The sequence below is a fragment of the Tachypleus tridentatus genome, chromosome 8 (genome assembly GCF_004210375.1).
Source record: "Tachypleus tridentatus isolate NWPU-2018 chromosome 8, ASM421037v1, whole genome shotgun sequence".
NCBI lineage: Eukaryota > Metazoa > Arthropoda > Merostomata > Xiphosura > Limulidae > Tachypleus > Tachypleus tridentatus.
The window spans coordinates 79,052,531-79,079,224 of record NC_134832.1 but is presented as its reverse complement, the minus strand read 5'-3'; the positions used below and the strand labels follow the sequence as shown (position 1 = coordinate 79,079,224).

At 33.7% G+C, this 26,694-nt stretch overlaps 1 protein-coding gene across 6 annotated transcripts in view; it reads right to left on the bottom strand.

Moving 5' to 3' along the window:
• LOC143222754 (uncharacterized) overlaps positions 1-26,694 on the bottom strand; it is a 75,951-nt gene that overhangs the window by 34,124 nt on the left and 15,133 nt on the right. For 2 of the 6 annotated variants that reach the window (XR_013012472.1, XR_013012473.1), the window contains exon 1: positions 12,823-13,132. The exons of 2 other annotated variants lie outside the window; for them this stretch is intronic. The gene's annotated coding sequence lies outside the window, so the exon portion shown is untranslated. Of the gene's footprint in view, positions 1-12,822; positions 13,133-26,694 lie in introns of those variants that run through there. 2 more of the 6 variants (XR_013012469.1, XR_013012470.1) reach the window with 2 other exon arrangements.

Here is a 26,694-nt window from a genome sequence, read left to right as displayed (position 1 = left end):
GTTAATGTTAATTCTGACCACTGTATCACATGATAAGAAGTAGTGTCGATCAGGGAGGGTCCATTCATTCTTTACCAAATACTTATAACGTGGGAGCGCTATAATTCTGTGGTCAGTCCTACTATTCGTTAGTAAAAAAGTGGCCAACAGATGGTGGTTGGTGATGATAACTAGCTGGCTTCTTTCTAGTCTTACGCTGCGAAATAAGGGACGGTTACCCACGTAGCCCTTGTAGCTTTGAGTGCAATTAAAAACAAATAAAGAAACAATCCTAATACTGAACAGGAGAAGGTATATTTTCTCTTATTACTGAGTTAGACAGTAACAAGTAATGTTAATAAGGAATATTCAGTCTTACCACTAAATCATATAGTAACAAGTAAAGTTAATAAGATAAGGTCTATTTATTCTTTCTTACACATAAATCATATAGTTTCAGATAATGTCAATACGACGATGTAAATTAATTTTTAACAACGAATGTTATGGTAGCAAATAATTTCAATAAGAAAAGGGCTATATTTTCCAACCATTGAATCATATAATAATAGGTAATGTTAACAAGGTCTATTCATTATTACTACTGAATCACACAGTCACAAGTAATGCCAATAAAACTAGGTATATTAATTCTGACCACTGGGTCACATGCCAGTAAATAATGTCAATAATAACTTAAATTCTTGTAGACTGGTGGCCTTGGGGTTGTTCCCCAGGGTCAACTGCCTGGTCCTGTTGAGTTAGAGTAAACTGAGCACCAGTGCTTGGCGATCTCAGCGGATGTTGTGAACATTATGTCTGATGCTGGTGTTTGGCTATATGCTGACGAAACCCTGGCATTGCTGTTCTTTTCTTGTTTGACGTTGAAAAGACTCCCTTCATAGAACTCAATGATGGGCAATATCATTGGAACTGAGTCTTTCTTCTTTCATGATGGATCCTCAAACCCAAATAAAAAAACAGATCGTTGGTAAATAACCATGTCTTGAAGACACTGGACAAGAGTTTCCATTTCCTTCTACACCTGTACCTCATTTTCTGATACTACATTTTTTGTCAGACATACATTTAGAGCAAATGTCTCTCTTTTTTATTCAAATGATATTTTAGAGTCTTACTGACTCAGCCAATTCACTCAAAAAGTTTCACTAAGTGACATTATAATGGAAACATCTAGAACACAACACACTGAACTCCTCTTGAATTCGAAGGCCATTGGGTATATACTAATCGAGGTTACTCCCCATGCTACTTTGAATTTTTCGATGGGGTTATTGTTGAGAGAGATTTAAGAAACATTTTCGAGTCGGAGATCCTAGCTAGTTTCTCTAGCAAAGGCGTTTCTGTGATGCACGGTATCTTCACTTGTAAAAAATATAATTATGATATCGACAAGAAATTTTGTTTTGACATTTACATCACCACGTCCACTAGCTACTCTCAAGGCAAGATAAATGAACTTTAAGATAAGGTTATAAAGTCCAAACCCTATCTGATGTTTCCAGTGTCAACGGTTCAGTCTTTTGAAGGCATCTTTCTGTGGTTTTTTATATGTGCTTGTTGTGGTGGCAAAGACCACGGAAATGGAACCACAGTGCATAAAGTGATGTGATTTCCACCCATTTTAATTTCGTTTTTTCTCTGAGTGGGTGGAAGAAAAAGAGGTACAGCATTTAAAAACTGTTAAAACATTTCTCACCCCAAAGCTCAGAAGATATTGTCTCTAACTCCATTTCAAACATATGCTGCTACACTAATTGCCACTGCCACACTAGGAGTGCGTATTGGTCTTTCTGTGCCTTAAACAAAGTCATTTTCACAACATGTGAAAATTCTTTTGTCCTATGAATGAGTCAGTTGGCAAGTTGTCATATACTTCTGTCTCTCTCCCCACCATTATTTTTAGTAGTAACCAGAATTTACTTCCTTTGCTCCCAACTTCTGGAGTCTGCTTTGAATCCATGTTTATAGTGTCCGAGATATAGAATTATTATTGTTCAGGTGGCTGCTCAGTCTATTCCCAAGACCTCAAAACATTTTCCACGGCATCCTTGTCTGCAGTGGAGCCCAGCCTGCCTAATGGCTCAGGAAGCTTAAAAACAGGCCTGGCATATCTTTTGAAGTATGTTGCTTACCAGGGGTACTGTGCCCTTACTCTGCAGGTAGAATATAAAGTTAAAAGAAATCTTGGATTAAGTTCACAATGAACATCTCTTCTACCACCAGTTCCAAAATTATATGGGATAAGATTCAGAAAGTCAGCGAGCAATATACTTCCCATCATCCTTTGATCTTGCTCTCTCTCTGATGGCCAGGAAGCTGTTTGTGCCTGTAGTATTGCTGATACTCTCGGCGAGAGCTTTTCTTCAGTAATTAGCACTTATGTTTCATTCCCCGTTTTCTTGGGCACCAAGTCTTATGGCGTTCGTCTCTATGAGATGCTGCACTATCTCTCTCCTTCTTCCTTGCTATCATTTTGGTTTCTAAAGTTGTTTTAGAAATGGGAATGTTTTCCTTATGGTTGGCACCTTTCTCTACCTCTTGAAAAGATCCCAGAATTCCTTCTAACAATCGTCCAAATGCTTTGAGGGGATGGTTAATGTTCATCTTGTTTTGTTCCTCAAATTAAACATTCTCCTCTCGCCCACCCAATCTGGGTTTGGATGATAGCACTTCACTGTTGACAACCTAATTTTACTTAACAACTTTCTCAAGTAAAACACCTTGTTACAATATTCTTTGACCATGAGAAGGCTCATGGCAAAAAGAGGGGCATGGAATTTAGCGAAATCTCTACTCACATGGGTTGTATAACCACTTACCCAACTTTATTCAAAACTTTTTAATTGATCAGTGATTCTATGTCCATGTGGACTTCAATTTTTTCCATTCTTAGGGTTGTGTGTTAAGTGTTACACTATTTAGTGTGAAGATTAATAATATCACTGCATATTTTCCTTCTACTGTTGCAAATGGGCTGTATGTCAACGACTTACACATCTCTTGTTAGACATCAAGCATGAAGTTTATTAAGTAGAAAATTCAGACTGCTCTCGATCGTTTCTTGATGTGAATCACTGCAAAAAGTTTTATCTCTCCTTTCTCCAAAACCATTTGCATGAACTTGGTCCATGAAGTAAAGTTCGTGTGGTTAATGTTTTACTATTTACTTTAATTATTCACATCTAGCAGCTATGTATCAAGTGTACAAGGGCACTGAATATCCTCTGTGACATTTCTTCCATCTAATGAGCAGTAATAGCTCGATGTTTTATGCTTAGTATCTATTGTACACTCATTTGATCCAAACTGGACTATGGGTCCATGGTCTATGGTTCAGCCAGGCTTATGGCCTTAAAGATGTTGAACCCCATTCACTATCTGGGGCTTTGGCTCTGAACGTGAGTTTTTTTTTTCCACGCTTCTCCAGTTCGGAGTTTGTATACTGAGTCCCATGAGCCTAATATTCACATCTACCACTTTTAACTTTATCTGTAGTACACTTCAAAACTTTATCTTTACCATGGCATCCCACCTGAAGTTGTGTCTTTCTTTCTTAATGAGCTACGATCTTTTGGAATAGACGACGTGTCATTCTTCCTTTTGGCCTTTGTATACAGAAGCGGTTAGCCGAATTGGGTCTGTCCTTGGATGACGTTGCTGATTCCATTGGTTAGTCTATCTGTTCATGTCTTATTACCATTATCACCTGTGACATTTCTTTGAGCCATCTAAAGAAGGTGGACACCCTTGACTGAAAGTACCTTCTTCTATTTGCCGAATATCTTCTGAGTCATTTTTCTATTCTCGTTTACACAGATGGCTCGAAATCAAATTACTCTTTAGGCTACGCCATAGTTTGTTGGATTTCAATGATTTCTCATCGGATCCTTTCTACAGGTTCCGTGTTCACTTTCGAGCTGTACGCCATCTCTCTTGCTTTGGATCATGTACGTAGATACAATGCAGTACATCACCTGTACTATCTAAACCGGTTCTCTTAGCTTTACGCCAATTCTCACTCTGATCTCATCAATATTCAAAACTGACAGGCTCATTTTCTTCATCTTTCATTTTTATCCAACTTTTCTGGCCAGTAATATTAGAGGGAGTGAGCTTGTTGGCACCACAGCCAAGTCCGTCTGCTCTGGTGCTATCACAACAGTACCTGTTTCACATATGGATTACAGTCCTGTATTTAAATCTCGGCTCCACGCCACTTGGCATTCGATTTGAAGTGAGAAACGTGATAACAAGCTTTTTCAAATCAAACCTTCTGTTACTCATCGGCCATGTTGTTTCTATAAGAACCAGAAGAAGAAATTTGTCCTGGCTAAGGTACGCATTGGTCACAAGTTTTTAATTAATCATTTTAATTTATCCGGGATTGATGCACCAGTGTGTGGCCTTTGTAACACTCAAGTTATGAGTAGTTCACGTTTTACTGTCGTGCTGTCGTTCAAGGTATGAGCGACGGCACCATTTTAGACATTTTAGGGTTTGCTCCTGACGCTGGACAGTGTCATTGGTGACATTGCCGAACTTACATTTTTAAATTTTTTGAGCCATTGGTCATTTTAAATCCTTTTAAGTTTTTGCCTTTTTTAAAAATTTTCTTTGTTTGTTACCTTTATTTATTTTTACATTTTATAACAATTTTACTCCTGCATTTTTATTGCTATCTATTCTCACCATTGATTGATAAGAAACAAGTGCTGTCAATAAGACAAGGTATTTTAATTCTTACCACTGGATCTTATACTAACAGCTAATGTTATTAGGGTAAGATTCATTCGTTCTAACCACGCATCATACTGTAATAAGTAATAACAGTAAGGTCTATTCATTTTTAGTACTGAATGATATAGTGACAACAAGAGAATGTGTATTAATTGGTAGTACATTATAATATACTAACAAATAATATCAATAAGACAAGGTATATAGATTCTTACCACTGATGCATATAATAACTAATTTTAATAAGACAAGGTATATTAATTATTGTCACTGGATCATATACCAACATTAAGTAAGGTATATTAATTCTTACCAATGAATTATATAATAGCAAATAACGTCAATAAGATAAGGCATAGTCATTCTTGTCATGGATCGTATATTAACAAATATTGTCAATAAGATAATATTTTACCCCCGTAACATATAATAAAAAGTAATATCAATACGATGAAGTCTATTTGATTTTAGCATGATTCATATAGAAACAAGTAATATCAATGAGAAATGTGTGTGTGTGTTTTCTTATATCAAAGCCACATCGGTCTGTCTGCTAAGTTCACTGAGGGGAAACTAAACCCCGATTTTAGCGTTGTAAATCAGTAAACTTACCCCTGTACCAGCGGGGACGTCAATAAGGTGATGTTTATTTGTTCCTACCATGAATTATTTAATAACAAGGTTTTTACTTTTGATAATGGTAGTGTAAAGCTACCAAAGCATGTAATGTCTTTTTGACTTTGAAAATTTAAAATGTTTATCTTGTTTTTCACGTTTACAATTTATTGCGCAAGTTGACGTAATTGAATTTTCAATATTTTTTTTATATTTGATAATTAGAAGTTAGTCCAACTGTAACCTTTACCTATAGGCGTAAGATTAAGGTCTTTGATCAACTTAGGTCTTCGAGTAAGAATAAAGTATTGAGTTTGAACTCAAATATAATTTACATGGAGTTGTGTATATGTGTGTGTCTGCTTTACCCTGTATAAAAGAGAATCAACATAGTTCTCAATCTTTATTAGAATTTATGTAGGCCCGACGTTGCTAAGTGGTTAAGGTACTCGACTCGTAATATTAGAGTTGCGGGTTCGAATCCCCGTCACGCAAAACATGCTCGCCCTTTCAGCCGTGGGGAGTTATAATGTGACGGCCAATCACACTATTCTTTGGTAAAAGAGTAGACTAAGAGTTAGCGGTGAATGGTGATAGCTATCTGCCTTCCCTCTAGTCTTACGGACATCTCAGAATATAAGTTGGTATATTAAATATCTTTTTTGAGTATAGTATGACATATAAATGAGGCCGTATCAACTACATTTCAACCTAAAATGACCTGGTAGTTAGGATGCATAACTTGCGGGTCACGGGTTCGAATTCTGCCACTGAAAATTCTTGCCCTTTCAGCAGTCAAAGCATTCATAATGTAACGGGAAATCTCATTATTCGTTGATAAAGAGTAACCCAAAAATCTGCAGGGGTTTCAGTCTATCACTTTAAAATTATTGACGATTAACTCGGATAGTCCTCGAGTAACTTTGAGTTAAATCCAACAAATAAACATATCCATCACATTTACAAGACAAAAGCATGATATCATACATGACATGACCAATACTATATAATTATTTCCTTAAAATTAAGTTAAATTGCTTTTCAAAATCATCTATATAAAATTTTATTTGCATTAAGTAAACCACTTACGTAATTATTCTAAACAGTAAATGTTGAATGAATAATATTTTAGTTTGTATTAAAAATAATTACTGAAAACTGTCAACGTTTGGCAAATAGAAAAAGCGAATCCATTATTACCTACATAATACTAGTGAACCTATGTGACTATGATCTACATTTACAGGACCAATATAATGCAAGTTTCATATCTTTAACCAACAAACGAAAGGTAATTAATGGGCATACTTATTTACGTTTTCCAACGTAAATCAATACGATGTTTACGATTCACTTTTGGAGAATTCCCGTAAAAGTGCTTTCGCGAAATACCCAGGATTCCTAAGGGTTCGAGTGAAAAGTTTTATATTTGTGCAAACTTCAGTGTGAAGATTATTCGTTCTGAACCCACTTAGAAGTTAATAAGTTCAACACTTTATGAGAATGAGTTATCGGGAAATTGACGTATTCTCCAAATAATGTGATGAAACGTTTACCTTTGGGCAAACATCGGGGTCAAGACAATTCGTTTGGCACATTTAGAAGTTGGTGAATCCAGCAGTTTAGGATAATGGGTTTGGGGAATTCCCGAGTTCCTCAAGAAGTGGTGCGAAATAAATGTTTACCTTTGTGCAAATCATGAAACCGAAACGACTTTTTTGGTACTAATTAGATGTCGGTGTGACCAGAAGCTTAGGAGAAGTTACATAAGACACAAAGACACTGAATCTTATTATATAAACTATTTCGTTTTAATACAGTTCGTAAAAAGGAAATTGAATTCGTTTTATCAAAAGGGACATTTCAAATATATCCAGCTACACAATGACAAACGAGTTACGGTTGAGCATATGGCATACTTGTGTTGCACTTAATGTCTTGTCAGATTATGTTTTATAGTACTTTAGTTTCCATGTAATATTAGATGTGTTTTAGATGGTAAATATTGTAATTAGAGAGACTAGAATTATTTTGTGTGTTGATAATATTCTGTTATAGGTATGTACATTTTATTATTTTTTTCTCATGAAATATGTATTTACTGTACTGGAAATACTTGAAGAAAGATGTTTCTTAACACCTATTTTTGTTTTTAGAATTTTTAGTTTTCTTTTATATATTTTTTATAAATGGATTAAAATCTTATTACACGACCTCACTAGTAATTAATGTGGATAGCGTTGATTTTTACCTAGTTTTATTTCCATTTATACATTATTATATTCATTACATATATTAACATAATTTAAGATTCCCCAAAGCCTTAAGGAAACGTATAAGTGTCAAAATAAGTCTGCTCCAGAGCTTCATTTACTAAAACATGGAAAATATTTCACTGAAGCCTGTGTAGTTGCATACGTGGAAAGATTATTACGGTTACAGATAAAATTGAGTCTTTCATAATGGTTCCAACAGCAATTTTTTATGTTTTTGATTTAGAATAGAATATCTTTGTATTTATTCGTAGTTTGTAGGTCTGTTTCAGCATTATATTGTAGATTACTATATTGCGTGAAGAAAGTTTTCAAAGTCTGAGATATTTATCAAACAAATATAATATTTTGTTAACTGTGAATCACAAGACTCTTGTGATATGTATTACAAATTTCTGAAACAAAACGAAGTTCTTTAGCTTTTCATAAAATTGCAACATTTAAAAAATATTTGCATATCTATGTAAAAGACAGTTTCAGTCTCTGAGAGGTGTTCCAATTTTTTGTTTTACATCAAATATCACTGAAACGTTGTTAATAAATATCTCAATTGAAAAGACATAATGTGTTTAAAATTAAAACACATATGTAAATATATGTTTTTGAAGTGAGAGAAAATCCATGTTTTACTTCATGTTTCAACTTTGGACGTTTCAGTTTACAGTGTAACAATAGTGACGACACTGAAGTTCAGTATATATATATCTATAGTGGTCTAAGAGTAAACAACGTAATGATGTAATACTAAAAATAACACGACGTCTTACACTTATCGCTAATGTTCTTTCTAGCATCAGTATTTAGTTCATTAGGAATAATAAAATATATATCATGTTTATTAAAAGTGTTGTGCCTTATATAGTGGTTCAAACAGTCCTAGCTTCGTTTATAGTAAGTTTTGTTGTGTATGTGACATTTTAAAAATGAGATTTATTACTCACAGTATTTGACAGTAGTTATGATAAAGATAATAAGCAACACTATGTATGTGACATTTTTAAAAATGAGATTTATGTATTCAAAAATAACAGTATATTTATGTATTCAAAAATAACAGTATATTTATGTATTCAAAAATAACAGTATATTTTCCTCATACTTTTCTCTTGTGTGCCTAGATCTGTGGTGGAGAAAAGGCAAAATTACAGATTTTAAAGATATTTTAAAAGTAATGTATTTAAAGTATAATTGATGTTTTTATTGTAAAAATCAATTCACACTTCATTTCACCAAATGATGTCTTCTTCACATTCACACATTATGTCTCCTAGGTAACACATAAACGAGATAATTTGACCCCAAAATTTTTATAAATATTTTTATTTACATTACACTTCCAATTTATTAACGTGTTACTTTAAAAGTAAAAATATATATGGTGGAACAGAAATGTACCAGAACTAAACTGACATTACGTTACGTAGCTAGTGTGAAGTTACTGAAAAATTATCGCTTTTGGAAAGAATACGTAACAGACATTTTTCATGCAAAAGATTCACACGCTAAGATCATAAAGATGTGTTGAGATGGGGAATTTAATGTGTTTTAAATGGTATTGGAAACTATGGGAAACATATCAACTTGGGACATCAGGATCATTTGGAGAGAGATTTGTAATAAGTCTTAGCCCAACCATGGTAAAAAAAAGAATCCATGAACAGAAGAGTCAAAGGCAAAATCTTTAAAAAAAAAGTGTCTGGACAACAAGATATGGGTTCACCAAGATAAGGCTTACAGTCATATCTTTCATACAGCCTTCGTACATTTCAAGCAGCTGGAGAATGAAGTATTCATGCCAGTTCCACATACCAGTCACAGCGACGGAGCCTTTTGCTATGGAAACCATTTGGCAGGGCTATTGTCAAGATGTATAGTCGTTAGATAGAAGACGACCAGACGAGGATACATAGACTTTCAATAATACATACTAGTTCTCTGTATGTATAAAGTAATATCACTAGTGTTTGGTATTATATAGTTATCTAACTATTAAGAAAACGTAAAATAAATATTGATAAATTTACAGTTAAACTTGCATGATATAGAAGTTTTTATTTATCATGTCATTCATCAAATTTATCAGTTTAACTATTCTAGTTACAACAATCAATGCAACTACGTAGATAAATAAAAATAAAACTGAAATATAATAACAATAATAACTTCAATATCGCTAACCAAATCTGATAGTGTTAACTTTAGTTCAAGGTGTATACGAAATTGTGATTCATTAGTTTAATCGACGATGGTGAAGATAAGAAGCATTTAAAATGATAACGACTTTAAGTAAATATACAAGGTTGGTTACAATCTTTAATGTTGTAATATTATTCTATTTCAGGTAATCATAAGTACAATAGTACATATAGTAGGAATGTAGTGGATACACAATACGTGCAATACGAATTATTTACCCACATGCACCTTTAACAAACAAGTAATAAATCTTTCAAAGTACTTGAAAGAAACCCTTTGGTGACAAACAAGCCACATACAAAATTAAAAGTCACAAAATCACTTGAGAAAGCCAGCAGATCAGATACCAAAATTTACAAAACCATATATTTCTCAATCTCACTGACAGACTGATATTGTTTGACATGTTTAGATGTGTAACAAACAGACTTAATATAGTTATAAGTGCAAAAATATAACAGTAGTTCAGGGACCAAGGGCTAGTACTAAATATTGTCTATTAAAAACAAAATTAATTAACTTATTTATCAACCCTTAATAAATTCACACAACCCCATTACATTACCCAAATGACATTTGCCACTATAGTGTGTGTCATCACATGTACAACACACATCCACACTCACAATGTATACACAAACCATAAGTGACGAGAATGCAAATACACACATAGACACATACCATTATTTGCACATACTATAATCTTATAGTACACATCCACACTGATGATATACATACCGGATTTCAACACTGGTTAATGAACGATGCATAAGCTCATGTCATCTTGTATGAAAAAGGTACATGAACATGTGGGAAAAAATAAAGTGAAGGAAGTAATGTACCAAAAAGCAACTTCAAGTTGTAACGGGCACGAGGTAGTAAAACTTTTATTTGTTTATTTATATTTTGAATTTCGCCAAAATCTACACGAGGACTACTTGCGCTAGCCGTTCCTAATTTATTAGTTTAAGATTAAATGGAAGGCACCATCACCCACAGCCAACTTTTGGGCTAATTTTTTACCAAGAATAGTGGGATTTGGATTTACTGTCACGTTATAACGCCTCTACGGCTGAAAGGGCGAGCATGTTTCACGCGACGAGAATTCAAACCCGCAACCCCAGATTACGAGTAAATACTTCTGTAGAAACTCAAAAATGTGTGTGTTCAGCACCAGATCCATGATTATTAACACTTATTGATAAGGTCAAAACGTTGTTCTCTCCTTATCAATAAAAGTGTTAACACACATATCAGCCGTTCTGAGATATATTTTTATTTCAAGTGGGTTTCTCGTCATCAAGAGATCCATGTTTACTTTATTTTTCTGTTTCATATTACGCAGTTTATGAGTACATAGAAAAGTATGCCATTGATCTTCTAGTTTCGTATAGACAGTAACGAATTCACGACATAGATACACAGATACATAGAAATTTGTATCTTTAATCCACCTACATAGCTAATGTAAGAAATTATCTTGTTTTTATGCAACTGCATAAAGAGAGAAGAGTTGTAAAGAAAAAAATAATATTCAAGTTATGGGTTCACAAAAATATCCGATTCTCCTAGTGTCCTCCAAAAACTTTACAGTAGTTTATTGCTTCTAATAATTCGGTTCACAGAAACCTGTGATCATTGTATGATAAATGTAACTAAGTTTGATAACTTTAGTTCACCAGTTTTATTATAGTAGATAGAACAATATAATCATGGATGTTTGTTAGACACGCTCTCTAGTGAAGTTGTACAGAGTTAATTTTATCCCTATCTTGTTTCCTCATTTCGACATGTGTCGAGTTACGCTTGCACAATAATACAACTACCAGTAAACCCATGAATCTATGATCCACACTTTCAGCGCTGCAATAATGAACGGTTAATGCTTGAACTACTATTCCACACGTTTTCAGTTTAATACTCATTGCCGCTATAACACAAGTGTAATTTATTTTACCGAGTTACGAAAGGTAAGTAGTGCGTCTACTTACCAACGTGCTCTGATGTAAGTCAATGACAAATTTGGGGACTATTTTCGATAAATTCTAGTAAAAGTATTTTCGCAAAATAACCTGATTTCCTAAGGAGTTGGTTGAAAAGTTTGTTTGTATTTAACTTTATGCAAACCTGAGAATCAGACGATTCGTTTGGCACCAGTTAGAAAGGTCAGTACAGCAAGCGGTTTAGGAGGACATGCGTCATACACAAAAACACTGATGTTATTATACCTATTTTTCAATCTCGAATCTTTGTCTTTTCTAACTTAATGTGTTTTGTTAGTTTTCTAATGTCATCCATTGTACAATGAAGTGACTTTTCTGTGTCATAACAGATATTTAACATAGTTTTATTGCTATTCAATTTTTATTTTACTTTTCTTAAAGCAAAACATTAAATATATTCTTATGAATTTTAAACTTTATTGTTCAGTATTTTCACTGTGTGCATCTGACAGTTATTTCATTAAAACTTTCAACAACATCAAGCTACACCAATCAGTGTTCGCCTTTTTCCTAAAACAGTAACTACAATTTTTTCCCAATCAGAACTCGATTAATACTCAGTTTCCGTCTGTCTTTAAAATCCGTATGCACTTCATTCACCTCAATGAATGTAAGCAAAATACGAGTGTATTATGTACTTTAGTAGGCATTGTTTACAACCTATTAAAAGTTTATCAAAGTTTTTAAAAAGATCTAACGTTAGGTCGTACAATAACATTATAAGTTTATATACTGATAATATTAAGTAAGATAAAGTTTAGTCCCAACTAAACTAAATGAAAACGTACGTGAGTTACAGTGTTAATTTATTTTTTTAACGAATATAAGCCACACTTAATAAAAGCTTAATTTGTATTAGGTCTAAGGCAAGTATACTTATAGATTTTGGTGTATGCGATTAGAATAATTTTGTAATATTAATAAAATCCTGTATTTAAAGAACTTTGACGACCATGATTCTGATTTTACTAGTACTAGTTTACTGTAATACTCACAAGTCGTTCCTCTTGCTCAATAATTCTTCCCTTTATTCTGTAATAATATTAATTCCTTCCCAAGCAGAACTGATACACTACTGTACTTTTTTTCTTCAAAATTTACTTATTGTTTAATCTCCATGTAACATCATGCTAGTCTTAAACTTGGATGCTAGTTCTTCATATTTCAAGATCTCTCTAAAGCTGTTCAAATTTAACATTATCTAAACAATTTTCTGTTTCATCGGCACAATGTTTTAATCTTCAGTTATATCTGTATCACTGTGTACAAACCAACTGTTTGTTTGGTTTTTATTGTATGACTACTAAAGATATAATGCATATAGCTGTTTGTTTTTTCTTTTTTACATATGTTAATTGTGTCAGGTGAAAATAGTTAGCGATAAGACATCTCGACTACTGCTCTTTCATTATTTTTCTGGTGGCTTTTGATAAAACTTTCATTTTTATTGATATGGTTCCATTGTTATAAGTTTTTGAATTATAATTTAATAAATCACTGTAAGCCACTCAATAATTAAGTCCTTGCATTTATACAAGTCATACAAACTAAAATGTACATAATAATACTTTGCAAATATTTTTTGGCAAGAAGATTCTTCAATAAATCTACTTTTCATTCACCAGAACGTTAAATGTTTCATTAAACCACAACACAGCACTATCTTAATAGTCTCGCGGGTGGAAGACTTTAATATGTTGAAACACCTCGGCCAGTATGGTGAATTTATATTCATGCTCTAGATTAGATGAAAGGGTAAAAACTTTTAAAGCAGGTTTTAGAGAATAAATTTTAAGTTGTTTCTTCATGATAATTACCTTTATTTAATAACATATTAATAAACTTGTTTTAAAATCTACTGTCCTTCTTAATGAATTAATTTAAAATTCCATTTGCATATTTCCTCTACTAAACATAATCATCATACAAAACTTAAGAGATGACACCTCTTAATAAAGAACTTACAGCGAAACAAGGCGAGATACACACTACGATTGGTGTAAGAGACGACAAATAGACTGTCGATCCTCTCAACGAAAGAGCTGCTCCTCGGGTTGTATCTAAGAGGGCTGAAAAGTTGTTCCGTACTTTAATTTAATAAAAGATTTAATGCCCATACCAGCCGTCTTCAGAATACAAAATTGAGCAACATTTTACTTCAAAATGTTGGTAACAAGTTAATTTAATATTTCTTGACCTTTAACTTATATTTCTCTACGGTTTCATTCGCCTGATACATTTAAAAGTTTAGGTAGTTTTCGAGGACTAGTTTTGTTTTGTTTTTTATTGAAAGGGACTGGTAGAGTAGAAGTGCGAGGACTTGTTTGTGGTTGTTTCGGTAATATTATTATAAGAGTTAATGTTTTATACTATTTCAAAAGGTAATAAATACGTTCTTCAGTGTGCTATCAATACAACATTTTAAACGAATGTGCCTGACCAGGAATGGGTGAAGGAGCTTAACTTTCTGAAACCTTTGCAAAATGACAAACTACACTATAGTCTAAAATATTGGTTCTATGCACAAAAAGGTTAAACGGCAGGACAATGGGTAAAATAAGTATTACATCTTGTAAGGCAGCCTATTATACTAATGAAGAAGGGCATGTAGAAACCCTACTTGGGTTTTTTAAAGAGAAAAACATTCTACATTAGCAGCAGTGTCATTTCAAAAAAATTATGTGTGTGTTTGGGGAGGAGAATCATGTTAGTATTATTCTCTTTAATTCGTTTGTGAAACATTCGATCGTTTTAGACATTACATTTTGTAAGTTATGGTGGACGTAAATCACAGCATTAAAATAATATCCACCTGCTCTTTAGCAAATGATGTCTCTTGATATTAGTTTTAACTTAAGTGCGAAATACGCTCAAGTAAATTCGAATAATAAAAATCTGTTGCAATGGACATCGGACAAATTAAACATAAGTTATTTTGTTTATCTTAGCAATTTTCGTTACGAATTTTAAATCTATGATTCTTTCAAAGTTAGGCCCGGCATGGCCAGGTGATTAAGGCACTCGACACGTAATCCGAGGGTCGCGGGTTCGAATTCCCGTCACACCAAACATGCTTCCCCTTTCGACCGTGGGGGTGTTATAATTGACGGCTAATCACACTATTCGTTGGTAAAGAGTAGCCCAAGAGTTAGCGGTGAGCGGTGATGACTAGTTGCCTTCCATCTAGACTTACACTGCTAAGTTAGGGACGGCTAGCGCAGATAGCCCTTGTGTAACTTTGCGTGAAATTCAAAACAAACCAAAACAATATTTCAAAGTTTGATAAGTTTTAGTGTATTATTTTGATAAACAATATAGTTTGGAAACGACATGTAGGACCAATTTACATATAAAAACTATGGGAGTATACAAAACATTGTTTTACCTGGTTTTACAAAGTATGGAAGTGTACAGAACATCGTTTTACCTGGTTTACAAACTATGGGAATGTACAGAACATCGTTTTACCTGGTTTACAAACTATGGGAATGTACAGAACATTGTTTTGCCTAGTTTTACAATGTATGGAAGAGTACAGAACATTGTTTTACCTGGTTTTACAAAGTATGGAAGTGTACAGAACATTGTTTTACCTGGTTTTACAAAGTATGGAAGTGTACAAAACATTGTTTTACCTGGTTTTAATTGAACATTGTTTTACCTGGAAAATAAGAGAACATTGAACCTGGTTTTCGAGTACAAAACATTGTTTTCCTGGAACAAGAAAATAAGAGGAATCGAGAAAGCGAACAAGATGAAGAAAAAAAGCTGCGCATGTTAAAGAGTTGTTGCACATTATAACCAGTATTTCATAGGCTTAAAGACAGGGACGGTTATGTATCTGGTCTGAAACACGGGAAGGGAAGGGGTGTTTCCCCTTTTTATGCAGTATATATGTTTGTTCAGCTTGAGTTTTAACTTTTATATCAAATCTCGATCTGCATACTTTGGACGTGAGCATTGAGGAAAGGAAGGTAGGAAGAAATGAGGGGGAGGAATACTAGACCTCCTATAAGAGTGTAGTCTTAGCTCAAACACTATCAAACAAAATGTCAGGGTCAGAAATATTAGAATCAAGATAGGAGGGTTGGATTTAAGGGAAGTTCCCGAAGTCTCTTTGGTCTAAATCTACGAACAACCTACTGATAGTCAATCGGAAAGAGTTCAGCCAATGAAAGTGACTGTCCACTGCTGGTTACGACCCCTTTCTACCAGGGCCGCGGCGGCCTTGGAACTAGGATGTGGTGTCGAGTCACGAGCCGGATATTCTGGGAGAATAGATACTGGAGGATTAGGAGTGACGTTCGTGGGTAATAAGATAAACCTTCAGGGTTTATCACGGTAGTAAAGTTAAGTAGGTTAATTATATAAAATACTGAGTTTTTTTTTTTTTGTTCTCATTCTCAACGTTGTTCTAAATTCATTAACCTTTCCCCTCTAGAGATCAAACTACAATAATGTAACAAGCGATTGCTAGGTTACGATAATTTTGGAATATTGTGTAACTCAATGTGAGTGAAATACAAAGCAAACAAAAAACTGTAATATTGAACTTATATATCAACTACATTGAATTGTGCACTGTTTACATTTGATGTACAAAAACATATTAAGCAAGAGAGTCCGAGTAACAATAATTTAATTATATGTAGAACTTCTAGAGATTAAAATTATATCAATATTACACTGGTAAAATTCATCACATAAAAGGGGTATTCATCTTCCATTTATTCAAAATGACATTTTTTTTTAATTTTTGGATATATAAAATTATTTTTATAATAATTATATTTTAATTATATTTTATATTTTTCTGAGTTGAAAATTTCCAATGATTAATAATTTTTTCATCTTTGACCATGATGATAATTTGTTTAGAACTCAGATTTTTCTGTTGATCGCAAAATCAGTATATTAAAATGTTTAACTCTTCAATGTTTTGGCAGTCTTTTGATGTTTCTTACTTGTTATCGTGAGACATATTTACTCAGTTCAACTGAATGGATTTGATAAGGTTCAGATTAATCCCTTTAATTAATTCTTTGTTGGAAGTTACTCTTTCGACGAGTGAACTTCTCTCAAGTCTTTTGGTAAGTTTGTTTTGTTTGTTTTTGAATTTCGCGCAAAGTTACACGACTGCTATTTACGCTAGCAGTCTTTGGTTTAGTAGTGTAAGACTAGATGGAAGGCAGCTAGTCATCACCACCCATCACCAAGTAGTGGGATTGAACGTCACATTTTAACGCCCCCACGGCTGAAAGGGCGAGCATGTTTGGTTTGATGGTTATTCGAACCCGCGATCTTCGAATTACGAGTCAAGTGCCTTAACCATCTGGTCATGCGGGGCCCTTTTGGTAAGTAACATCTGCGAAATATGACAAACATTAACCTAACGACCCTTAACTTCGTAGCACAGTTAATTAATCAGGTATTATACAGTAATGTTTTAATTTGTAATAATTTTCTTGTATTGTTTTTATATTCTTAATATTTCTTTGTGGGTTCCTCTTATTATTAATTACCAGAATAGTATTAGTAACATCAGAACTAAATATACGTATATTTCAATAATTGGAATTTTTTCTCCAAACTGTTTTCATTGAAAACTTTATTCATATCAAAATGTTTTATTAATTTTTGTTAAAACACTATAAATCTCTTCGATCTATATTAATTATGTCAACTTTTAAACTTTCTAAGATACATAATGAAATGTTAGATAACTGTGAAATTTTAAACTTAAAAAAATTATGATCTTAACACTTTTACTGATTCAGTATTTAAATACTTTTACAAGAGCATTTTACGATATTGCTTTATATTTGTTTTCTCGGACAATCACCACTACACTGTGAATTAAAGTAAACAAAGTGTTCGATATTTTTAGAAATATTAAGAAATATTAAAAATTATTTAAACAGTTTGTTTCAAAATCTCATATTTACTGCTTTTGTCTTTAAGCCAGAAATCTGTATATTAAAAGCTGTGATCTTATAGCAGTTGATAGGTTTGAGTCATTTAAAAAAAAAAACTTCCTTTCTAATATTGAACGACCTGACTTAGACGATTTACAACAATTTTTCAAAATAGTTAGGCAATCTATACTAAAAATTATTTGGATTAGACTGCACAAATAGCAAGTCACATGACAATCACAATTGATGAAACGTGATATATCAGAACTACATTTTGATATTTTGATCGAAAACTGATCACTTTTGTGAAAGGTATTTATGAAAATACGCAAAATATTCGTACACTCATATAATAAGAAGGTGGTAAGATGAGAGATTTATAATTATCGAGATGAGAATATCCATTCTACTTAATGATGGTTTAGAGCAAAGGAATAATGATCAATTTGTCGCACCAGAACCATCTAGATAGAGACCTGGAAACAACTGTATTCCAGCAGTGGTAGTATAATGTGGCGTTTTGTTATAAGTGAGTATCCAAGAATATAAAAATCCGTGGCAAAAGCCGTCCAAATATTTCAGTTAACACTACGAAGCACAGACAAAGTTCTCGTTTGAAAATCGATACATATCACGTGTACACAAACTGATTCCACGAGATATCTTTTTAACCATTGCATACTTCAAGCAGTTGGAGAATGAAAGGGGTATTCACGTTATTTGACATGCAGAGTGGTCAAGACATCGATGTGGTTTCTTTGAATTTATGTGTAACTCAACTGTTAAACAAGGCTCTGGAAACCGCTCTCCTCGTACACTACATCTGCATGGCTTATGGAAAGCCTACAGAGAGTACTAATATGCTTCTGACTTGTCAGCTTTACGACGGAAACTTTTTGCAATGGAAACTGTACTGGAGGACTAGCGTCAAGATGCCCTGCGGTTAGAAGGAGCATGAACAGCAATGGAGACAAAGTAAAGCCCTAAATTTATTTTAAAATAACATATTCACCTGTTGTGTAATGGGCAACGAAATATATGCAGCTCAATAAGTTCATTTCTTCACAATCTTCTGTGGAAGAAACGTCGTTAATTCTTTTTGACAGCTTCATTCATTACCTGAGAAGACCTTTTAATAAGTTGTCATATTTTTGCCAAGTAACGGATGAAAATTATACAAAATATTGAATGCTAGCGCCATTGCTGTTTAATCCTAATTCTTCACTATGTCCAGAAGCTGTCTAAGCAAGGCTAATTGTAGCGCCATCTTAGATAATTATGTTTGATAATAACAGCCCTCGTATTATCACACACAATCCGCTTTTATTAACTTCTTAAATCATGTAGTTGTAGCTTAGTGGAAAGCTACGCAACTGGAATCAAACTACGGACTTCAAGCGCTAAAGCTGACCCACCTGAGACACTTAAACCAATGTTTGAATAAAAACAATATATATGTTACAATAACAACTTGTAAAATGTTTTTGGTCAAGCACTTCAAAATGGGTCTGCTACATGTATACTTCTTGTAAATTAAAACCATGTCATTTTCGAGTCAACTGGTTAAGATTCCTTATTTCGCCTGACTTAGACAATGTGAACATAGACAGTACGTATAATCGGGTATTATACAGTGATGTCTTGAAAATTTTCTAATTTATAATAATTTTGGTTTCTTATTTTAATGTTCTTAATACCTCTAAGTGTTCTTTATAAGTTACAAAGATTCCTGTGGCAATACATCAATCTCGACACAGGAATTCCGTGTATGTCATCCTCATATATCAAATTTGATCCCAAATGATGAATTATAAACTAATAAAAAGTTTCTTCTCCGAAAGGATCTATTGGTAAATATGCTTAGTAATTCGTAGTTGCCATAACACAGTATCAAAAAATCTCCAACAAGAAACCAAATGATATAAACGCTACTAGGAAGAAAACCTTATTCTTTCTGGAGCCAAATTCATAATTTTTCATGAATATGAAAGGTCTGTTCTCGCGTTATCAGATAATAACTGTGAATATTCTAAAGAATTATTTTCACATATGTATACGTAATAAATCCATTAAGTTTGTTTGTGCTTCAACAGAAAAATTATACGACGGGCTGCGTCTAGTACTACTATTGAACCCCGAGTTTTAACGTACAAATCCTCAAGCTTGGGGTCAGCCATTGGAGAGCATTTTATTATGTATTTACTGTCTAGTACTCTTTCTTTTGTTATCCTAGTGAGTCACCACAGGCTAGTGTGTCCATCTAGTAATGAATGTTTATAAGCTTCTTTTTCACCTCTGACCCTTGACATTAGTATTTTGTTATTCCAAGATTTCTCACGCTTGACGTGATTCACAATGTATACAATATTTCATTTATTATGAAGGGGAAACACATAAGCCCATGGTTAAATCAACAAAAATGACTCATACACATTTTATTTTCTATCGGTCAATGAATAGTATTTTATTATACGTGCGACAAATGACAAATCATTGCAAACCACGTTCTTACGTACAACAGATAAGGTTTACACCTACTGTTAGCTTGTTTTTGAATTTCACGCACAGCTTCTAGAGAACTATCTGCTCTAGCCGTCCCTAATTTGGCAGTGTAAGACTAGAGGAAGGGAAGCTAGTCATCACCATTCACCGCCAACTCTTAGGCTACTCTTTTACTAACGAATAGTGGGATTGAGCGTTACATTACAGCGCCCCAATGGCTGAAAGGACTAGTATGTTCGATGTGAGAGGGATTCGAACCCGCGACCCTCAGATTACAAGTCGCATGTCTTAACCACCTGGCCATGCGGGGCCTGATTATACGTGACATTCAACTCTGATATGAATAATATCAGCAAAGTCTGAAATACGTCCGCACTTGAGGAGAAATAACAACAGATAAGAAATTAGTGAGGATGAGATACTGCAAGGTAATTTTACATTATCACCTCTTCTGTAACAGTGAATATTTATAAGACCAGCCATTTATAATGATTTATTTTGTGTATTTCCCGTTCTTGGTACATACATAAGAGATAAGATACATTTTAATGTGTAAGAGAACTCCAACCTTTTTGTCATTGTTCCAGTTATTTGTACGTATCATTGACACAAAGATTTTTCACTGAAAATGTTATCAAATTGTATTGAAGTTATGTACTGGAAATTATTTGGTATAGTTTCAAATAGTGTAAATAAACTATTTTAGTATACCTTATGTTGAATTCAAATGGTTGAAAATCCATACTTATGCCATTCGAAATGTGTATAGGCAATTTGAGGGCGATGCCTTTAGAATAGACAAAGCCTTTGCGTGTACAGTTCCGTATCATAATAGGTATGTTCTACATGTCTGTGTTCTGCATTCCATCATCATTCAGAGTCAGTATCCTTTATAGTTTAGTTAACGCATACGTTTTATTTTGATAAAGTCATATTCAACAGCTTGTACTCAACTCCTAATTAAATGTATTAGTAAATACTATGCTAAGATTTGAACCGAATAAATGTTACTATTCCAACAGCGTTAGCACTGACATCTCTAATCAGATGAATCACTATTCGAGACCTGCACGAACTACTTTTGACCTTTAACTTGACTAGCTTCTTAAAAACAGAAAATGCAGAGTAAATGTAGACGACACCTACTGGAGGCAGGAAGAGGGTAGTTAGCCTACATTCTTCATCATGTATGTAACCAACATACCATTAAATGAACAAATTTTAGTTTAACATCACAATTTGCAGACGATTATCGATTTTGAAGATTGCAGCTACAAATTTACAGCCAGTTCTTGACCAAATTGATGAAAACTGTCTAAAACATAGAATAAAAATAAACGTTTCTAAAATAAACCCTTATTTTTTTTTCAAAATCTATCAAAATATTAAAAAATCTGCCTGAATTATAAAGAGCTATTCTAAATGTTTTCATATCGGTAATTTTTTGGGGTAAAAGTTATGATTCAAAATTAACATGGAACGGAACCAAAATGAGGAATAAAGTATAAGAACGAGCAAACTACATTAAGATTAACAAGCAAAATCAGAGGAGTCGCACCAGAAAACATCATCAACATTTACAAACTACATTAGATTAACAAGCAAAATTACAAACTACATTAGATTAACAAGCAAAATCAGAGGAGTCGCACCAGAAAACATCATCAACATTTACAAACTACATTAGATTAACAAGCAAAATCAGAGGAGTCGCACCAGAAAACATCATCAACATTTACAAACTACATTAGATTAACAAGCAAAATCAGAGGAGTCGCACCAGAAAACACTCAACATTTACAAACAATACACTACACCAGTTATGGAATATACTTGTCCTGTCTGATCTAATACAACACCCACACACATAAAGAAACTACATACGACAGCCTTCAGAGTATCTACAACAACAATATAAGTATTATGTATAAACACACAAACATCTAATTAAAGACAGGTTCGTAGGTTACTTTAATAAAAATGTATATTAAAATGATTCATTAACAGCTATAGAGCGTTATATTATACATGACGATAACAATCATATATACCTCTCTTACTAAACTTTTACTATATGAAAAAAGACCACCTATATTGGATATTAACATATCACTTAGATGTTTACAGTAATTTATGTATTAAAAATATTTATAATAATTTCAAGTGGAAAAGCGACGTTTCGCTGAGGAACTGTTTGCGGGTACATTCAACCAAAGTAGAAAAAGAAGTAAAATAGCATTACATACAATAAGTAGTGACGGCCCTGAAAACGGAATTAGAATCAATGTTCCAATCTAATGTTTAACACTAGTGTTCATTAACTTCACGAATGACCATATAGCATTATGAACAACAGTGAAGGAAGGAGGAAGAGGTGTGAGTGAACCTGACCTCTCCCCAGATCGCACACAACGATCAAACGCCATTAAAGACATGACGCGCTTAATGCTTTGGCATTACACACCTCAGGTATTTAGCTTCAATAAAGTTTAGTTTGTTTGCCGTTTTTTTAATCACTAATTCAAGTTAGCTTTTTTTTATGAAGACAAACATTTTAATTTGAATTTTCACTATAAAACTATTTATTTTTCAGAAAATAAATGAAAATTACATAGATTGTTTGGACGGTTGTTTTTTTTTTATTAGTGCAAAGCTGCACAGTGTGCTATTTACGCTGTGTTTTCCCGCGAGGAATGGAACCGTATATTTTAAGACTGTAATTCGTAATATTACCTCTTACTCAGCTGGAGATGACTACACAGAGGTGAAGTCGATTTTAGGGCTCAAGTATGAAAACAAATAACATTCTCGCGTACAGTTTGCGTAAAAAGATGAGAAATGCGTCGTTTCATGTGACTGTTATTAAATACAATGTTACACAGTGAGCTATCTATGCCCTGTTCACAACGGCTATCAAAACTTGATTTTTAAAGTTATAATTCTGAAGACTTAGCATTAAGCCACTGGAGGGTATCTACATGTGTATACACTGTAAAAAATTAGACATCTCATAATTATTGGTGTTTCATAGGAATACAAGTAAATAAGATATACGGAAAAGAATACATACTGTATTTAGTTTTATTTGCACAATTGCTAAATTTAGTTTACTTCAAAGAATAACAGGCACAAACACATACATCGGAAAAATTAAAATTTTCTGATAAACAGCATGAAAAGTTCGAAGAGCTGGTAATTAGTAAAGTATTTAAATCTTTTAGAGAAAAACAAGAAGACGATAATTATAAAAAATCGTTACTGAACAGAATTATAACCTGATGTAGAATTATTTGAAGAAAATTTTCAAAAATATGATTTCTCATGTGTCAAGATGTTTAAAATCTTATTACAAAACCATCGTCTTCTCTGAGTATTTATGTCAACCAGTGGCACAGTGGTATTTCTACGACATAGAACGCTAGAAATCGTGTTTCGATACCTGTGGTAAGCAAGCATAAATATTTCTGTGTGCCTTTGTGCTTAACTATAACTAAATAAACTCAGTTTTATTATTACATTTGGCGTTTCTTTTCCCTGTTTGACCTTTAACTCCTGACTGTGTACAGCCGACCTTAATTTTGAACTACTAGAGGGAAAGCAGCAATTCAACTGCACCTGCCGTCAACTCTTTGGTTACCCTTCTCTGACGTGATAGTTTTCCATCACCGTCAATTATATTTCAAGTGTTACTACAGTTTAATAAATTAATTTTTTGCTGTAGTATCATGTTATTTTAGACCGTTGCAACATCTTATTTCATAAATGTATGAAATACATATGTATTAATATATAAAACATAGTCCTAGATCCTTTTTCAGAGATATGCCAAAACGTCGGCTAGTTTTTTAACATTTGAAAAGTTTCACTGATCAAGCGGTAAGTCTGAGAGCTTATAACACTAAAATCGGTTTCCGATACCTCGGTAGCATAATACAGATAGCCAGTTGTGTATATTTGCCCTTAAAAATAAAGAAGCTTTTGAAAACGACTGGCGATTTCAGAAAGTAACGTTATCTTGTAAGTAGATGGTATTTCTGTGCCGTAAAACTATTTATGTATATTGCTGGGAGTACTTCATAAAGGAAGTTTCATTTCCATTCAGAGATCATGCGCACACGTTTTGTCTGTATCAGGTGCACGGAGACCAAGCAGTTGACGTCCTCCGACCTAGCCTACCGATGATGCAAACAACCCACTCGTCTCGAGGGCAACCCTAGCCGTGAGAAAGTAATCTTTGCTCTTTAGATCCCCGCCCTTCCCCTCGACTGTATGGCCTCTCATCTCACCAGCGGTCATATTTACCCATTCAGCAATATTTCGCGGTAATCTTCGAGGGATAAATACGCATCAATATGTGTAAATTACTTAAATACACAATTATCGGCTTGTATTACGAACCTGTAAGTTTAAACAAAAGCGTAAAATTCATAAGAAATTATCGAAAATTACCCACTAACTACTGATTGCTGATAGTCACTGGAAGAGGAAAGCATATCTTTAATATATAAATACCTACAAACATGTAAACACTAAACATTTGCAAGAATATTTGAAGAAAAAAACATACAAGAAAATTAGGAACTTGTGTTTATTATTGCAACCATTCCATGAAGAAATTCTGCCACTGTGAGTAAAGGGACAAGATGCATGTTTCATTACCCTTATTCATCACAGCTTAATACGTAATATACCTAATACACGGTAAGTAAAATGTGTTGTTTTATAGAAAAAAAACTATTTTCTATCTATAAATCAGTAAAAACTGATCTAGTAGAGACATGTAGACTATTTTGCTGTCAATAATGGTTCACGTCCGCGTTAACAACGGAGAAACTTTTGTATCTTTTTAGCCAAGCCCAATATTACCAATGCTGCGTGACCGATGTTTGAGATAGACTGAGTGCTCCTTTGTTTGATCGAAGTTCAACATAAAGCTGCGTAATGGACTATCTGCTCTCTGCCCACTACGGGTTTTGAAATACGTTCTAAATCCGCAGAAATGCCGCTGTACTGTTTGAGGCCTGCGTACTTTTCTAGTCAGTCGTGAAACAACTTGAAAACTAACTAAATCCAACATGGTGCACAATTGAATAAGATTGTATACGTACGAATACTGACTAGATTTGTGAAACTTATTTCAGCTCCGACGGATTCACATCGGAGTATTTTTAAGATAACATTATATAACTTCAGCGGTGGATAACGTAATCTATAAACGGCTTGTGACCAGCGAAGAACGCGGAGTTAGTTAGTTCCATGTTAAGTGAGTTGATCGCATCTACATCAATTTAAGATTAATTTGTACATCGTAAACCATCTATAAGATACCGGGGAAGTTTCATACCAGATAGAGAACTCAGTATTGTTTCTAAGTTAGTAAAATTTATGTACATAAATCTTTATTTGTAATATCCGTTTTTGCAAATTGTGTTATTGTTTGTATATTAAATTTTATTTGTATTAGAAAATAAATTTGTACATCAATGCTGTTGGCAAATATTATAAACTGGTTACATATCGACAGTTATTTAACTTCTAAATTAAATCATCAATTAAATCATTAACAAATTGTATAACGTAATAACGAGTGTTTTTTTATATATACTTCAACTTTGAACAATGAATGAATTACTGTTTTGCGTTAAAACATCCTGTGACAGCTCGATACAATTAGTAGATCATCGTTCGCCTCGCTTCTTCGTTGTGGGTATTTGGTTATGTTGAATTTTTTTTAAATACCCAGAAGGGTCTGGTGCACAAGATCTCTTCCTCCATGACAAATAGTATATTGTGTTTGTTTGCTTTGAATTTTGCGCAAAGCTACACAAGGAACAACAGCGGTAGCTGTCCGTAATTTACTATAGAAAGACTAGAAGCTAGTCATCACCAATCACCGTCAACTCTTGGGTTACTCTTTTACTAACGAATAATAGAAATGACCATCACATTAGAATGCCCCCACGGATGAAAGGGTGAGCATGGCGGACCTTTCATTTGTGTTCCTTAACACAAACTTGAACAAGTCGCTGTGAAATATTAAATGATACGTTTGTCATATCTTTGTATTGTTTTGTTTGTTTGTGAATTTTGCACAAAGCTATTGAGGGCTATCTGTGATAGCCGTCCCTAATTTAGCACTGGAAGACTAGAGGGAAGGCAGCTAGTGATCATCACGCCAACTCTTGGGCTACTTTTTTACCAACGAATAGTGGGATTTACTGTCACCTTATAACGCCTCCACGGTTGAAAGGGCGAGCATGTTTGGCGCGACGGGGATGCGAACCCGCGACCCTCAGATTACGAGTCGCACGCCTTAACGCGCTTGACCATGCCAGGCCCGGTATCTTTGTAGTTTATATTATTATGACACATACGAGCCTGTAACACTGTTTAGTCTACTGTTAAGAAGAAATACACTGTTCATTATATCTTGATATATGTATAATCTAC